Below are 18194 nucleotides of genomic sequence, written 5' to 3'. Positions count from 1 at the left end.
GCTTTCCCCAAGGAATCTCAAAAATCAGATCTTCAGTGCCACTCTGGAATTGCAGGGAATGGAATAAGATCTGCTGTTGCCACTTTTTTCAAACCCTACAATGCATATCCACACCATCTAGACCCCTTACACAGAGTGTGCCTCTTTGTTGCAATATCCCTGACAAAACTGTTCACAGACACTATCAGTGACATCCAGTCAAATAGAAGTGTCATTCTGGAAGGACTCAGATGACCTTTTAAATTTCCTTCAATAAGATAAATTCTTTTTGTTCTTTACACAACTAAAAGGAAATATAATAAGGTTCATCTGCTTTTTACTATTTGAATTTTTGTTTAGTTGGATGCACGGGATATAGGCTATAATATCAAATTAATTCTCAAGTATAATTTGTCACCAGAAGCGCACACCATAAACCTACGAGAATACTCTCTCTGTAAAAGGGAAAGAAAAATCCCCAGTTACCTGTCATAGTAACCATAGTAACCATTGCTGATAGACAGTGCTGCTTCTCCACAATGGTGTTTGTAGGGGTGCATATTAAGCCTTGATCTCTGCCATCGCAATTTAGTCACCCTCTGAAGAGCAGTATGTTAGGGCAAGGAAAGATCCCTTAGAATCATGGAATCGCATAGTTAGGGTTGAAAGTACTTTAAGATCACCAGGTTCCAAACCTTCTGCCATGGGCAGAGACACCTCACACTAAACCATGTCACCCAAGCGTCTGTCACAGAATCCCAGAATCCCAAGGGTTGGAAGGGACCTCGAAAGATCATCTAGTCCAACCCCCCTGCAAGAGCAGGGTAACCTAGAGTACATCATACAGGAACTTGTCCAGGCGGGCCTTGAATATCTCCAATGTAGGAGATTCCACAACCCCCTTGGGCAACCTGTTCCAGTGCTCTGTCACACAGTAAAGAAGTTCTTCCTGATGTTCACGTGGAACCTCTTATGCTCCAGTTTACACCCACTGCCCTTTGTCCTGTCACTGGATATCACTGAAAAAAACCCGGCTCCATCATCCTGACACCCACACTTTACATATTTGTAAACAATATCCAACCTGGCCTTGAACATCACCAGGGATGGAGCATTCACAACTTCTTTGGACAGTCCATTCCAGTGCCTCATCAATCTCATAGTAAAGAATTTCTTCCTTTTATCCAATCTAAACTTCCCCTGTTTAAGTTTGAACCCGTTACCCCTTGTCCTGTCACTACAGTCCCTAATGAATAGTCCCTCACCAGCATCCCTGTAGGCCCCCTTCAGATACTGGAAGGCTGCTATGAGGTTTCCACGCAGCCTTCTCTTCTCCATGCTGAACAGCCCCAACTTTCTCAGCCTGTCTTCATATGGGAGGTGCTCCAGTCCCCTCATCATCCTCGTGGCCCTCCTCTGGACTTGTTCCAACAGTTCCATGTCCTTTCTATGTTGAGGACACCAGAACTGCATACAATACTCCAAGTGAGGTCTCACAAGAGCGGAGCAGGGGGGCAGAATCATCTCCTTCGACCTGCTGGTCACGCTTCTTTTGATGCAGCCTAGAATAAGTTTGGCTTTCTCTGCTGAGAGCGCACACTGAAGCTGGCTCATGTTCATTTTCTCATTGACTAACACCCCCAAGTCCTTCTCCGCAGGGCTGATCTGAATCTCTTCTCTGCCCAGCCTGTAGCTGTGCTTGGCATTGCTCCAACCCAGGGTGTAGGGACCTTGCACTTGGCATGGTTAAACTTCATGAGGCTGGCATCAGCCCAACTCACAAGCGTGTCAGGGTCCCTCTGGATGGCATTCCTTTCCTCCAACATATCAACCGAACCACACAGCTTGGTGTCCTTGGCAAATTTGCTGAGGGCGCACTCAATCCCACTGTCCTTGTCACCGACAAAGATGTTGAACAAGAACAGTACCAACTCTGATCCCTGAGGGACACCACTCATTACTGGTCTTCAATAGGATATTGAATCTTTGACCTCAACTCTGCCTCCAGCCATCCAGCCAGTTCTTTATCCACCGAGTGGTCCACCTATCAAATTGATGTCTCTCCAATTTAGAGGTAAGGATATCATGCAGAACAGTGTCAAATGCTTTGCACAAATCCAGGTAGATGACGTCAACTGCTCCACCCGTCCATCAGTTCTGTAGCCCCATCATAGAAAGCCACCAAATTGGTCAGGCAGGATTTCCCCTTGTGAAGCCATGCTGGCTGTCACCAAGCACCTTGTTGTTTTTCATGTGCCTTAGCATGCCTTCCAGTAAAATCTGCTCCAAGATTCTGTCAGGCACAGAGGTGAGACTGACTGGTCTGTAATTCCCTGGGTCATCCATTTTCCCCTGTCCTAAGCGTCTCAAACTCAACCATCTCATGATCGCTGCAACCAAGGCTGCCCTGGAGCGTCACATTTCCAACCAGCCCCTCCCTGTTGGTGAGCACGAGGTCAAGCAGGGCACCTCTCCTTGGCTCCTCTATTACTTGCAGAAGGAAGTTCCACACAATCGAGGAACTGCCTGGATTGCTTGTGCTGGGCCATACCGTCCTTCCAACAGATATCAGGATGGTTGAAGTCCCCCATAACAGCAAGGGCTTGAGAGCATGAGGCTGTTCCTATCTGTCTGTAGAGTGCTTCATTCACAGAGTCCTCTTGATCAGGCGGTCTGTAACAGATCCCCCTACTAATGTCCCCCATCGCTGTTCTCCCTTTAACCCCGACCAACAAGCTCTCTGTTAACTGAGCATCTGTCCCCAGACAGAGTTCCACAATCTCCAGCCTATCACTGGCATAAGTAGCAGCTCCTCCTCCCTGTATGAAGGGCCTGTCTTTTGTAAAGAGCCTACATTTAAGGTATTTATTTTTTGTTGGTGTTCTTTCCAGCTTACAATACATATATGGTTATGCAAACTAAAAACATCATCTGTTATGTTTTTTGTTGACTACAGAGTAACAATCAGTAGAAAAAAACTTTAATTCTGATACTCAGATTGGGGCTTTGATACAGGAAACTTCAGTATATTTCCATGACAGCAAATACTTTCACTTACAGCTAGTGCTCATTTTGGTGTGACTAGCAGAGGTTAAGTTATATGAAAGTCTGTTTTCTTTACCAGTCACATTATGATTTTCATTTTTTCACTTTAATATTTGTTGTTGTTTAAGCCCAGGTGGCACCCAGAACCACACAGCTGCTTGCTCACTACCCCCTTATTCTTCCCCCTGCACCTGGAGGGATGGGAGGGAGAATCAAAAGAATGCACTTCCCGCGGGATAAGAACATTCCAGTAACTAAGGTATAACACAAACCACTACTGCTACCACCAATAATAATAATGATCAGAGAAATAATAAGGGAAGAGAATACAACTGCTCACCTCACACCAACCAATACCCAGCCTGACCCGAGCAGTGATCCAGCCTTTTTGGGTAAATGCCCCCAATTTATATAGTGGGCATGACGTGCTGTGGTATGGAATACCTCTTTGGTTAGTTTGGGTCAGGTGTCCTGTCTCTGCTTCCTTGCAGCCTCCCCTCCTCCCTGGCAGAACATGAGACTCAGAAAGTCCTTGGACAGAGTAAACATTACTTAACAACAACTAAAAACATTGGTGTTATCAACGTTGTTCCCAGGCTGAAAGTCAAAACCACAGCACTGCACCAGCAACTAAGACTGCTCTGCTTCCATTGCGGCAACCACCCCCAAAGGACATTTGCCACCATCCATAAGTCAGTACAGAGATAAAGTACTGGCCACTTTTCTCATTCAGCAATGTCCAAGGTCAGCTGGATGGCTTTCACCTCCACAAACTGAGTCCATTCACCCTCTCATTCAGCAGTTTCTGCAACTTGTCATCATGGACTCCACAAAATTGCTTTCTATCTCCAGTGCTTCCAAAGCACTGGAAGGACCCACTGGACTGGATACTTACCCATACTCTCTCACACACCCTGCCACTCCTGGGTGTCCATCCTCGGGGAAAATCTCTTGATGGTCCTCCTATATCATCGTCTAATCCCAGACAAGAATTGAACTGGACCCTGCTTAACTTCCACAATCGGACAAGATCAGGCATTCTCAGGGTGGTTGCCACTGTCCATGAGTCAGTATAGAGATAAAGTATTGAGATCTAGTTCTTGACAACCTGGGTAGCTTTAATTTATGTATATATATATTTTTTTTTTAATATGGTTTTTACTCATTGAAGAGGGCCAAAAGATTTTCTAAGTGTTTTTCTTAATGAGTAAAAACATGCCTTGCTACTGAGGCCAACTCTGAATCTAGCCAAAACTGAAATTCCCTTGTTGAAACCTAATACAGAAACGATAGTGGTCAGCTGAAGTACTACTTTCCAGTTGTCATGACTGATTAGGACCTTCTTGCTGCTACTCCAGAATACAATCAATCCCAATTATCTATGGCTTTGCAAATCTCCTAATACAATGCCTTAGCAAGTCTAACTTCAAGCTAGGCTATGTGTAGGGAGTTCTATGGTTGTAAATATTCTTTTTGTTTATAATTAACACTCCAGTCAAAGGATAGCTACCCCATGCTGCTGAGTTTACTGGAAAATATTCACCTCTATCCTTTTTGTAATTCCTGTCATCTCCACAGAGATCTCTTGGTTTAAAAACACATTTGAGGTACAAACTTCTTCAATGAATAAAAGTGAACACAGGCAAACTGAAAGGGTCTGCCTCTAGTTTTCTTGTTCATTTTGGTCTGAGTTGCTGGCATATATTTCACTGAATCTTTAATTTTATTACTGCCTTACACACGTTGTTTATATTTGCTTATTAATGAAACAGTATCATGACTGAAAGTGTGTCAGCCACAGTAATTAGCAAAGCATCTCCTTCCATTCTTCAAAATGTCGTCAAAACACTTGTCAGGAAACACTCATTTTCAGTCTCTACTGCCATTTACAGGGTTTCAGGCACTGATGATAGCTTGTCTGCTTAGTTTAAAAGAGCTCTTGATATAACAGAACCTGACATTGTTTACTTCAGCCTATTATGCCTGCTGCATTCACTGAATACTTTGGTGGAAGAGAAAAATCGAAAGAAAGCTATTCATTGTAATGCCAGCTGCTTTTTTAAAAAAGGAAATCAATTTTTGCTTGAGCTCAGAATGTACTCAGGAGGCCCAGAGCGACCCCCACTTCTGGTGTCAACAACAAAAGAATCTGCTTGCTTTTTCCACATCACAAAACAGCTAAAGAACATTGAAAGCATAAGATTAATTTCATTTTAGTTTTTGTTCAAATTGGTATCTACTAATACAGACAGTATCTCAAAACACAATGACTGCTATGTCACAGATTGCATGTAGAAACATGATGAAAAACAAGGGCATTTTTTGGCAGGACCATTTTAAAGCTGAAATAATTAGTTATGTTTGGTATTTATAGCTGGTATCATGAAGACCTTCTGTACTGGCAGTATATTATTTTATGGCCAGCTTGTTTCAAATGAAGTTATTTAAGTCTGGCAATGATCACAATTACATATTCATGACAACCCTACATCTATGTCATTCAAAACTTCTTGAATGTCAAATAAATGTCTTTCTCTTAATGTTCATTTTTATATAAACTTGTTTGCATAATAGCATGGGACTGCATAAGCCTAATCATTATAATAATAACAGTAGTTATTATTACTCTGGTAGTGTAGCCATGCATAGACCAAAATCAGGGCTTTATTGTACTAGGCTGTGTAGAAGTGCAGGTTACAAAAATAGTCTTTGGAGTAGAGACTGTATAATCTAGATAGCTAGAAGTCAGCAAAACAAACAAAGCTCCTGGATCAGTAAGCGGCACAGTAGACACCTCTGTTCTATGATGATCATCAAACTCACAAGAGCAATGATATATCAAAGTGAACTCCAGCATTATTAAGTACCTTAGCTTCTTCATTTCTTGTTTTGAGTTTTCAGCCATGTGAGATATCAAAACAGTTTTAACTCCAGTGACTGCTGCACAGAAACAAGAGAGGGAAAAATGCAAACAACTAATTTTTTATTTCCTATTCAGAAAATAATTACTTTAGCACTTTATACCTTTAAAGTTCTGTGCAGTCCTTCTAGAGATTTAACCTGGTTTGTTAGGCACAGAGTATATGCTAACTTCCCTGTGTGCACCAGTGTTGATATATTTCATTTTATAACAGGATTTGAATTACTCCCTTTGGGTGGAATTCTCACCTTTAGAGACATACAGCATACATTTGTCTAAGTCACTCTATGCTCCTTTACTGTCAGCTGAGAGAAACAGATTAGATACACTGCACCCTAAAAGCAGTTATTTTAGATGTCTGCTTTAGGTTAAGATGAATAGTACCCTAGAAGGGCCTATTTTTCTACATTAACTATAAAGTTAGCTGGTATGAGAGTTCCCTCCACCTTTGTGCTTTGACAGAATTTGAATTTGTTTTCTCTGGTTCAGTTATTCACTTAATTTAAGATTGAAATTGCTTTTGATAAATGTATATAATTGTAGGATTGCCCTGAATATTCTTCTCTACATGTTGTATTTTTTTTCTAACTAAAAATAGACTTTTAACCTCAGAAAAGTTCTCTTTTTATCTTTAGTTAAAAAGTTTAATAGCATTTAATTTTAATGTTCAGAGTTGGTAAAAGAAAAATAACTTAAAAATTTGGATATTCATGTTTTCTCATCTTTCTTCATTTTTCACCACCTTTGTTACATCATCAACAAAGTAGAAAGGCAACAGAGTTAAAGGCCAAAATCCAAAGACTGAAGATTAATGCTTTTGATCTTCCTTTTGTCAAAGACTAAAAATGTTACCCAGGAAAATGCAGATACTTTGTTTATAAGCCTTTTTTTCTCCCTTTCTCCATCAGAAATGTGCAATGGTCCTTTGCAACTCTAGTGACTGGAGCATATGTTGCTAATATAAAATATAGCCCAAAGGGTCTGTGAGGGTTTGAGTTATCTTTCTTTGTATGAATCAGATTCTCTCTGCTTCCCTCAGAGTGGAATAAGGAGAACAAGATCAAGAGCTTTTGGCACCTCTGTAATTCAGAAAAAAAAATATTTGAAGGGTAAGCAGGAAGGAAGAAGAACTAAGAAAGATATCAGACAAATTATGTGGGCATAATGCATAGGCAAGAAGCTGGGTTATAAAAAAGATATCTGAGGGGGCTTCACAACTGAATTTCTTGGCATTTGTCCATTAGCTCCAGATACTGTCTTGTACAGCCTTTGATGTGTCAAGAAATAATTAAGAAGAGAGGTCATTTGATATCATTTTGTGAAGAAGACTCAATTCCAAATTACTGACATAAAAGTCCTATGAAACCACTAACGATATGCAGAATCCTAAGAATGTTTTCTCCCTTGGTTTTATAGTCAAGATATATAATATCTGTGCTCAGCTGTCCTCAAAGGTCTTTTCCTATTTATGCATTTTAAATTACAACAGCTTGGTCATTTTTCACTGTTCCTCTCACAAAATGTTTCAGAAAGCTGGTTGTGGCACTGGAAAGGATAATTTAGTGATCGAGTCAAACATCTGCTGGGGTCTTCTGCCTGTGCCTGGACTTTTTTAACAGTACTATTGCTCTCACTTTCACAAAACAAGGGTTTGAAATGCTTGAAAATCTGTTAATTTGATACAAACCCTACTTAAAGAACAAATTACCCCAAAACACAGGATGAACAAGGAAAAATAGGAAGGACGTTAAAGGACCTCCACTAAGTACTGCATGAACCAGTTCTCAGGATGCTTTGCATCCCATTCATCCATAAATCTACAAATCACTGCCATAACTTTTGATAAAACAGCTGTAAACAGAAATTACTGCCCTAAGACTGTCAGGTACCAAGAGATCTGTGGGAGATATAGACTAATTCCTTTTAATCTCCCAATGAATTTTCAAGGCTGCTGTTTAGGGACTGTCCCATCAGCCTGTGCATTGTGCAGCGGTGCCTAACAAGGTACACACCACTGTACAGGCTTGGGCTGTACAGGATACAATGACTTCCTGTTAAGTTATTTTACAAATATGAATTTTGATCATCTTATGAAGCTTGTTGCTGCCTAAGTTTGCCTGTCAGGTAGAAAGTCATAAGAGTTCTGCTCAGGATGGCAAGTCTTGAATATTTATGCATGGTAAAAAAAAATGGTCAAAGGAGAAAGCCAGTAATTCTGAATGTCTCTTTCCCTATTACTTCAGTGTGTTCTAAGATACTGGCAACCAAGTGAACTTAATCAAGTTTCTGTACAATTCTGATTTCCTATTCACCTTTCTTATGCCACACACAATTTAATGAATCTCTAAAATTTTCCAGCTTCATGGACCCATTTTTCCGTTTTTCAGGATGGGGACCTGTGCAATCTATTTCTCATGCGAGAAAAGTTTCATATCTTTGTTCATTCTTTGGTCAATCTAGTCACACTGAACAGGTGCCATTCAAAGTCTAGATACTGGAGCCTGCATTGTTGTAGCTGACCATTCTCCTTGTTTTCTGGAAATGTGCATCTCTGCAAGAAGAAGACAAGATTTTACCTAAACTTTTCAGAAAAAAAAAAAAGAGGTGGACTGTTTCTAAGACAGGTGTACCAACCACTTAAACTGCACCTAAGAAATGAAGAAAATAGACAGGGAAGGGAATAAGAGAGATTAGAAGAAAATGGAGAAGTATTATATAAAATAATTTATTAGATGTTTAACAGTTATACCTTTATGATAATTTATAGATGCTAATTTAAGCTTCAGATGGTGATGAATATAATACATTTCCCTAGAACTTTCCTCCCAATATACGTTGTTTGAAACCATCAATAAAATAAATAACTATGAAGATTAATTAATTTTTGCATATGAGAAACAAATAATATTACAGGTTCTCCCAACCTTTGTTTGATGTACTTGAGTCCAGTGGCTTCTCTTTGTCTACAAAAGAAGGAGATGAAGCTGCTTCTCAGAGTAGCTCAGAGAAGATCAATGCAGTTCTCACCCTACATTGCTCTCACATGCAGCCTGACTCTCAGCCAGTATTATGGGGAACTAAGGAGAATTTGTGAAATTGGATGTCTAGGAAAGGAAGGGAATATTCTCCTAAGCTTTCTTGCATAAGCTTGCAAGCCAGCCTGTGAAATAAACAAACATAGAATTAATTCAGCCTCCAACTAAAGCCGCAGCACAGTTACAAGACTGTCTTTTATGATTACCTATAATTTAGTTGCTGATGCTTACATTACAGAATGTTGCAATCAGAGATCTAACCCTGTTCAATGGGGTTTTGTGCTTGTAGGGTAATAACAAGCAACTTCTGCACAGTTACACAATTAAAAGAATCCCTATAAAAAAAACCCAACCAAACCCCCCAAACGCAGACCCAATATTTCTTTAATGCATATGTATTCACACTGTGAATACATTCTATTCCCTTTATAGTCCATTCTTTGCCTGGACACTCGCAGAAATCATGGTCGTCTTACACAGAACTGCACTTCTGCTCACCTATCTGTAAATTCTTGCTCTTGAGCTGCAAACAACATACTGAGAACAACTCAAGTCCTCACTAAATTCTAGGTGCTATGACATCTGTTTGCTTACCTCTCACAAGAATAATAATTTCTTTTCAAAGGCAGCTTTCCATGCAGTAAAAAATACTTTGAGTTTCTGTCTTAATATATCCTGAATGTCATACTATAGAAGATTTATTGCTAAAAGCTTTGAAATTCAAATTTATGTCTGTGTTTACAAAACATGACATGAGTATTGTGAGATATTATCAGATAAAACAGATGACTCTAATTTTTTATTCTCTTTGGTTAGAACTGCTGGGTATATAATCATGGTATAGCCTGGAAAGTAATGCACACCATCTGTGAGAAGTTCTTGTTTTCTTCAGGCAAAAGCATAGCTAAATTTACTTTTAGCTTAAGGGTATCCATAAGTCAAGCTAGACTTATGTGGTGTGTGTGCATGTGTGTACTGGATGTTAATTTTATCACCATCTGATTTTTTGTAACTTTATGGAGATTGCAAATGTATCTCTGATTGATTTGTGGTATCATTGTGCAAAGGCTTAACACTCTTGCATGGATGCTGGTGCTTTGGGAGAAAATATGTAATAGAGTTACGCCCATTTGTGTATTAACCATCACAATCACTTCCCTGGTAATTCAGAATTACCGTTTTGAACATGGTATCATCACAGCAAGGAGACCTAAGGACTAACAAAACAAATAACTAGAATAACCTTATCAGCACAGACTTTCATTTAGCTCTTCAAGTAGCTGTGTCCTTTTTTCCACATTTTTCCCCAAAGAGGAGGAATTTCTGAGAGTACCCTTCCAAGTCTTCTCCACAGATTTCACTTTGTTATATTTTACTCATGAAAGAGGATTTTCTGTCAGCTAGAAAGTCTCTAGCAAAAAAAAAAAAAAAAAAAAAGAGCACATTTAGTGTTTATCATGACTACAGGTAATCGGTGTATTTTATATTTTTCATCTTAAGGCACTAACATTTAAATTAATAATTTCAAGTTCCTTTCTAATACAGGTGTTCTTATTCTTTCTGTTTTAGCATTAGTAAGATGCTCATGGACAAAAAAGTGATAGGGAGATAAACATCAGTGGAATAGAGGAAAACTAGTTTGCTTGGAGTTGAATTTGAACTTACGTGTAGAGGTTTGCATGGCAGCTTTTGTAGCTTCAAATCTTATATGCACAGATGGAAATAATTAGGAGGCAGAAACTCAGCAGTGCATTAGATATGGAGAGAAAACTATTTTAGACTTTTTTTTCCATTTTCCATTTCTTTCTTCATATGGACTCTTTTTTATAAATTGTGAATGTGAGCTAGACAGACATTTTTGAGCCAGTACAGAACAAACTGCAGAAAGTACTCACTTTTTTGTGTGTTTAAGCTTCTGCTGAATCAGCTCAGGGAAGGGTGAAGGCTCTGGAGGTGTCAGTGGTGAGAGGTTGAAGCTCACAGCTGAGAGAGGAAGTAGGAAGGCACAGGCTCCCCTCTGTTAGCTTCCAGGAGCAGGTAGAAGGTCTCAAACCATACTTCTTTCTATTCCGAGCATCTGAGCTTCCCCTAAAGAAGTGCTTTTGGAGGGTGTCTGCAACTGGGGAGGATGATGAGACATGGAAGAACAATTATCTCTGCAAGCCTGAGTGGAACCAGGTCATGCTAACTGCAATTAGAGTTATATCAGACATCTGTGTGGAGTTGTATGACTACTGTCTTTCTGTGCAAAGGCAGGTGAATTCAATCTCTTGATCCTTCAAAATGGCTGGTTTTCTTTTATAGAATTCAAAGACAAAAAGAAAGAAAACAAAACCCTACCCAAAACCTTAGTCATTGTTATTACACCCAGTGTTAATAAAAGAAATACAGACAGAAACTTTCAAGGAATATTGTTTAAAAATAATAATAAGGGAAAGTAATTTAAATACTTAATATGAAAGGTAAGGAGGAGAGTATAAGAGAAAACAGTGAACATGGAAAAGTGAAAGAAGTAAAATTGGACTTCAGTGTTTTAAAAATGTTCTCATCATAGTGGAGCTTCTCCTCACTAAGAACTTAAACTGACTGCGAGGAGACAGAAAAGGTTGTCAGTGATTAATTTATCTTTTAACACCTCAGGGTAGCAACCATTTTGCAGAATAAAACAAAGTAATGTTTGTTTGCTCAAGAACTTTCCTCTTATTCACCATAGTAAAAGTTTGAACTTTAAGATTTGGTTGGCATTGATGTGAACATTGTTTGACTGTAGAAATCTCATTATAATGCAACACTAACTATAAAAATATGTGTTAACACCTGAAATAAGTAGGAAAAATTTTACATCTTCTGGCACATACTAATTGTTCTTTCAGCCAAGGATGAAAGGACTTTCCTTGCAGGGGCTTTTATTTTCTTCTCAAAGAATTCAGTGTAGCAGAGTAGTTGTTGGAAGGAACAGAGTGGCTGCACTTGTTAATACTTACTGTTTTGTTCTCCCAAATGAATTTAAAGAGCACACATCTGAGTGCCATTTACATTTTAAATAAATATTATAGCAGACATATTGCTTGCTTTGCTTGATGATATCCCAGTAGGACAATATGGCAATGTGTTTCCTGCTGCAGCATGTGAGAGAAATCTCAGCAACGATACGCTTTATTGTTACATTTCTTCCTTTAAGCTGATAGAAAAGATGGGTCCTGGAATGACAATCAGCCTGATAAATATTATAACATTTTATTATTTTATAGTACTTGAAGTTTTTAGTCTATCTCACTACTCTTTGCAGACTTTCTTTTTTTCCTCTTTTGATTTTGGCCTTTAGAATAGAATTCCAACACTAAAGGGATCTTATTTCAAGTCTTACTGCAGTTAAACCTTCTACTCAGATCATTTAAATTTTCAGATATAAAGCCACATCAAATTAGAGTCTATGACAGGAAGTCTCAGAGACTTAATATCCTTCTATGCTTGTAATCTGTTGCTTTCTAAAAGACAAGTATCCATATCAGACTATTATTGACATAAAATAATTATTTCCTGTGGCATAAAAAACTGGTAGACTTTGGCAGACTCAAAAAGTTAAGAATATGTCCTGTGAGCTGTTATTTCTGTAGCATGGCAGTGGTCATGCTGCCTTCCCTAACAGCCATGATCTCTTCTCAGCGTTAACTCAGACAAAAAATTAGAAAGGAAATTTGTCTCAACCACAGTTTTATTAGAAGATTTATTTTAAATAAATGTATGTAGTTAAACTTTTAGGTCCACTAAAGTTTCGCTTTTGATAATGTGTACTATTCCTGAGTCAAATCTCGTTTGTTTCTCAGCTCCGCTGAAGACAATCCTTATGTCTGCTTTACTCCAGCATTTGCAATTTACATAGAATTAATCTGTATGTCTGTGGACACCTCTGTTTCACCTGAAGTGTTTTTTTTCTGTTGTTGGTTTTTTTTGTTGTTGTTTGTTTTTGGTTTTGTTTGTTTGTTTTTTACTTGTTTTTTATTTGTTTTTCCACTGAGCCAGATGGAGCTACTGTTTAACTGGCCATGAAGACAAAAAGCAAAGGGAAAAACTCCTGCTCAGTTGAAATACGGGAGTTGCAGACTGTACAGGTAACTCACAGTGTGGTAACTGCCACAGGTAACTGTCATATGGAGAGAAACGGGAGGGGACTAAATCTTGGTAATTCCGCATTTACTCACATTAAATTTCTGTTTTTGTCAAGTTCCTGTGGTCAGATTCAGGAGGATGGTCTAACAGCCTGACTCTGGCATGGTTAACTTGTCTGATCTGAGGCAAGACAGTTGCAGTTATTCAAAGAATAAGAAAAAAATCTGTTTTTCAAAAGTCTACAGCACTGAAAGTTAGGGATTTAGTGCCACATTTTGAAGGAGTAGCGAAATTATGCACATTGTGTTCTTCACACTGTACCTTGTCTCTAAACAGCATTGGTCTCCTAAACTTTGGCTAGTTAACTGTCAAAATAGGTAAGTACAAGCCTTTCTGTCTTCATGTAAGAACCAGGAGTATTTACAATACCTTTATAAATGTATGAAGTGCTCAGATGTTATGTGGAAGAACTAACAGAAAGTCATCTTTTTATTGTAGTAACAAGGCAATAAACTGCTCTACTTTTGGCAAAGTCCAAGTTCTGTTTCATTCAAACATTTACACTAACATCCAGCCACACTGCCTCTCTTCAGTGGTTTCTCCTGAATTCCTGAGGCATCACACTTCATACGTTTCTTATGAGACTGCATTCCAAAAACACATTGAGCATTTTCCTTCCATATCTCTTCCAAAAGCCAGCATAAACATCTCACCATACATTAAAAGGTGTTGAATTCTTCTTTTGCAATGCTGAGTAGACTCAGCTCTCACTGAAGTTATTGTGATATGAAATGTTCAGTCCCAAGAAAAGTCATACTTGCTACTGTCCATTTGCCAGAGTGTCTGTTATAACTTCTTTTTATCCGAACTCTTTTAGTCCTATTTTCTTGTTTTACATAGCTCTTTCTTTCCTAAGAGACCTTTTTTTCCTTTAAAATTTCACTTCTACATGAAATTGTCTGACTTGTAAACTTTCTGAAAAACTTCTGATGGTCGTGTCTATGGGAAATGCATTAGGTAAAAACAGAGGCAGTAAAAAAATTGTTGGCCTTCACCATAAATAGTTACAAGTAAAATTTAAAGTCCTGTTTGGTAACTGACAACATAATTAGGAAGCTTTATAATATTATAGTTGATAATACTAAAGTTATAATCCTCTGTCCTGCAAGCAAATTCACAGGCATGCCAGGCTGTACCTCTGTAGTATTGCAGCTAAATAAGTGGCGGTCTACGAAGGTACAGGCCTTGGCACTAAAGGGTGTGAAGACAGCACAAGACTCAAAGAAGACAAATATTCATGTGCAGGGGGAGGAAACTAAACATATTCATTGCTTCACTGGAGAAAAATATCACCTTGTAGTTTAGCATCTCATATTAACTTTTCCCTCCCTGACTCATGTTACCTCACCTTGAATGTCTGCATGTGCTATGTAAGCATTTTATTTCTTTCAAACAAAAACCTTGGCCTAAAGTCAACTTTGTTACACTAATAGAAATTGAAAGTGAGCTCCACTGGAATGTTCAGGTTTATTTTGGAATTACACCACAGTAAGTTAGATTGGAAAATGTTCCCCTGTCCCTCATTTTATGAAAGTGTTTTCTAGCACGAGTGACAGTTTGATGGAAAATTAGTCATCTTAGGCTTTACTGAGGTAAGGGAAGTGTTATCATTACAATATGCTTGCATCTGTTTATTCTTAGAAATACAAAGTTTATAAGAGATTCTAAAAAGTGCAAAATGCACACTCACACCAGGAACAAGTGGCTGATGCACTGGTGAAGAAGATCACTACTGGTGCTGCCAGGAAAAAGCAGCAGGTCATAGCAGTGGGGGACTCTACTTTGAAAAGCACAGAGGCACTCATGTGTTGGCCTGACCCAGTCTCAAGGGAGGTGTGTTGCCTACCTGGGGCATGGATCAGTGTTGTGGTTTAAACCAAGTCCACACACAGCTCGTTCACTCACTCCCCCCCTTGCTCCTCCAACTCCTGGAGAGTTAGGAAGGAGAATCCAAAGAATGTAGCCCCCACGGGTTGAGATAAGCACAGTTTAATAGCTAAGGTATAACACAAATCACTACTGCCATTACTACTACAAACAACAATGATAAAGCCAATAACCAGTGAATAGAATACAACACCTCACCAGCCACCGACTCATAACTCACCCCACCCTGCCCGACTGAGCACCAACCGATACCTCCTCCATCCCCCCAGAGCTCCTGCCCTTCCGGCTCTCTCCCGGTTACATCCTGGGCATGACATGCTATGGTATGGAATACCTCTTTGGCTAGCCTGGGTCAGGTGTCCTGTCTCTGCTTCCTCCCGGCCTCCCTCCTCCCTGGCAGAGCATGAGCTCAGGAAAGGCCTTGGACAGAACCAAACATTTGAGCAGTAACTCAAAACGTGCTTGCTATCAGCAACCGTTCCCAGCCCGAAAGTCAAAACACAGCACTGCACTAGCTACCAAGAAGGAGAAAAAATGACTGCTACTGCTGAACCCATGACAATCAGGGATGTTGCAGAGAGGCTGCCTGCTCTAGTAAGTCCCACTGACTATTAGCCACTTCTAGTGGTCCATGTGGGTGCTAGTGATATAGATAGCAGTAGCCCAGAGAACATAAAGAAGGACGACAGAGCCGTGGGAGAGGTGGTTAGGGGCTCTGGAGCTCAGATAATCTTTTTATCAGTTCTCCAGGATAAAAGGAAGGACCTTAAAAAGGCTAGGAGGATTGGCCAGGCTAATAAATTGTTAGAACAGTGGTGTCATAGTCAGGGTGTCTAGAGCATGGGACTCAATTTAGTAGGCCAGGTCTACTGGGGGCTGGTGGAGCTGATCTGACAATGAAGGGGAAGAGCGGTTTTGGTAGGAAGCTTGCCAGGCTGGTCAAGAAAGCTTTAAACTAGATGTGTTGGGGTAGGGGGGCATCATTCCATCCCAACACACCCAGTCAGTTGCCACCACCTATAATAAATGCTCACAGCAACACAGAGATATTCCAGCGGCTCCAGCCAATGAGCCAGCTTCATTTGGAGCTCGGCTCAGATGCCCCTATACACATGCCCTTAGCATGGGGAACAAACAAGAGGAATTAGAGATGTGTGCATGTATATGTGGATATGATATAATAGGCATCACAGAAACAAGTGGGATGGCTCCTTGTCTCCTATGACTGGATTGTTGGAATGGAAGGTAACAGGCTCTTTAGAAAAGACAGGCCCAGCAGACGGGGAGGAGGAGTTGATATTTATGTTAGGGATAGGATGGAGAGTATGGAACTCTGTCTGGGGACAGATGAGCAGTCAACAGAGAGTTTGTGGGTCAGGGTTAAAGGGAGAACACCGATAGGAGACATTACTGTGGGGGTCTGTTACAGACCACCTGATCAAGTGGAATATGTGGATGAAGAGCTCTATAGACAGATAGAAACAGCCTCACACTCGCAGGCCCTTGTTCTCATGGGGGACTTCAACCACCCTGATATCTGTTGGAGGGACAGTACGGCCCAGCACAAGCAATTCAAGAGGTTCCTCAATTGTGTGGAAGACAACTTCCTTCTGCAAGTAATAGAGGACCTGACAGGGAGAGGTGCCCTGCTTGACCTCGTGCTCATCAACAGGGAGGGGCTGGTTGGAAATATGACGCTCCAAGGCAGCCTTGGTTGCAGTGATCATGAGATTGTCAAATTTCAGATACTCAGGTCTTACAAGCTGAGGAGTGTTGCATTCCAGCTAGAAGGAAGCGCAGCAGGAGAGCCAGGAGACCTCCTTGGATGGATAAGAAGCTGCTGAGGTAACTTCAAAGGAAAAAAGAGGCTAATAAAAGGTGGGAACAAGGACAGGTGGCCTCGGAAGAATACAAAGATGCTGTCCAGGAAGCTAGGGACTAAGTTAGGAACACTGAGGCCCAGTCAGAATTAAACTTGACTAGGGATGTTAAGGATAATGAGATTTTATAGGTAGATTGAGAATAAAATTCAGACTAGGGAGAATGTGGGCCCTCTCTGGAAGCTATCAGAAGAACTGTCTACCTTGGATTTGAAGAAGGCTGAGGTTCTTAATGCCTTCTTTGCCTCAGTCTTCATTGGCAAATGCTATGACTACACCACCCAAGTCTTGGACGGCAGACGCAGGGACTGTGAGAATGAAGACCCTAGGCCCACTGTGGACAAAGCCTTGCGTGACATGGTTTAGTGTGAGGTGTCCCTGCCTATAGCAGGGGGTTTGGAACTAGATGATTATAAGTTCCTTTCCAACCCTAACTATTCTGATTTTATGTTTCCAAGCACCCTTAGGAGCTTTTGTCTCAGAGAAACAAAGCTTTACACTCTTAAGCAAGTAGACACCATGCCATTGTGATCCCTTTCCAGCTCAAATATGCCAAGAAATGAAATAATTGTCAGGTTTCATTCTAGGATAAATGATCTAACAATTTGTTTCAGAAACACAACCAATTTACACTTTCTAAAAGCCTTTCTATGGGGGACATTTCAATACTGATCTAAATGATCTTTATTTACAATTCCTTCTTTCTTAAGGTAATTCTGAAGGTCTCATTTGTGTGAGAGGTCTCATATGTTGCACTGAATTCAGAAATCATTCCAGTAACTATTTCACACTAAAAATCCAAATCTGAAGCAGTTATAGGAGACCATGATAACATGCAAATTATGGATAATAAATAATCAGACAAAACTTGCATTTTGATCTTTACTGCAGGGAGTACAATCCTCCTACATGCTTAGGACAAAACAATTTTTTTGACAACTGGGCAATTTCAAAGGCAAATTAATAATGAATTTGTTTTACAACAGGTTATGAAAATACTCAATTTACTTTAGCTACAAGCTTTGAAACTAAATACTTATTCCACTGTATAAACAAATTGTAATGTCTAGAAATACTTTCTTATATTTAACTGTCTGGCTTTTTGTAAAACAGTCAAATATCACACAACCTCTTTCTAGCACATCAAGTCTAGATATATGTTAATGAAAACTCAGTATTTTTACTAAAAAAAATGTCTGAGCCTTTTAGATATCTACAACAAAAGCCACACTAAGGAGTAAACTCTAGCTTTGAGGCTAAAGGTTGAAATAATGCATA

Source organism: Melopsittacus undulatus, chromosome Z, assembly GCF_012275295.1.
Source record: "Melopsittacus undulatus isolate bMelUnd1 chromosome Z, bMelUnd1.mat.Z, whole genome shotgun sequence".
Taxonomy (NCBI): Eukaryota; Metazoa; Chordata; class Aves; order Psittaciformes; family Psittaculidae; genus Melopsittacus; species Melopsittacus undulatus.
This window is presented reverse-complemented; position numbering follows the sequence as displayed.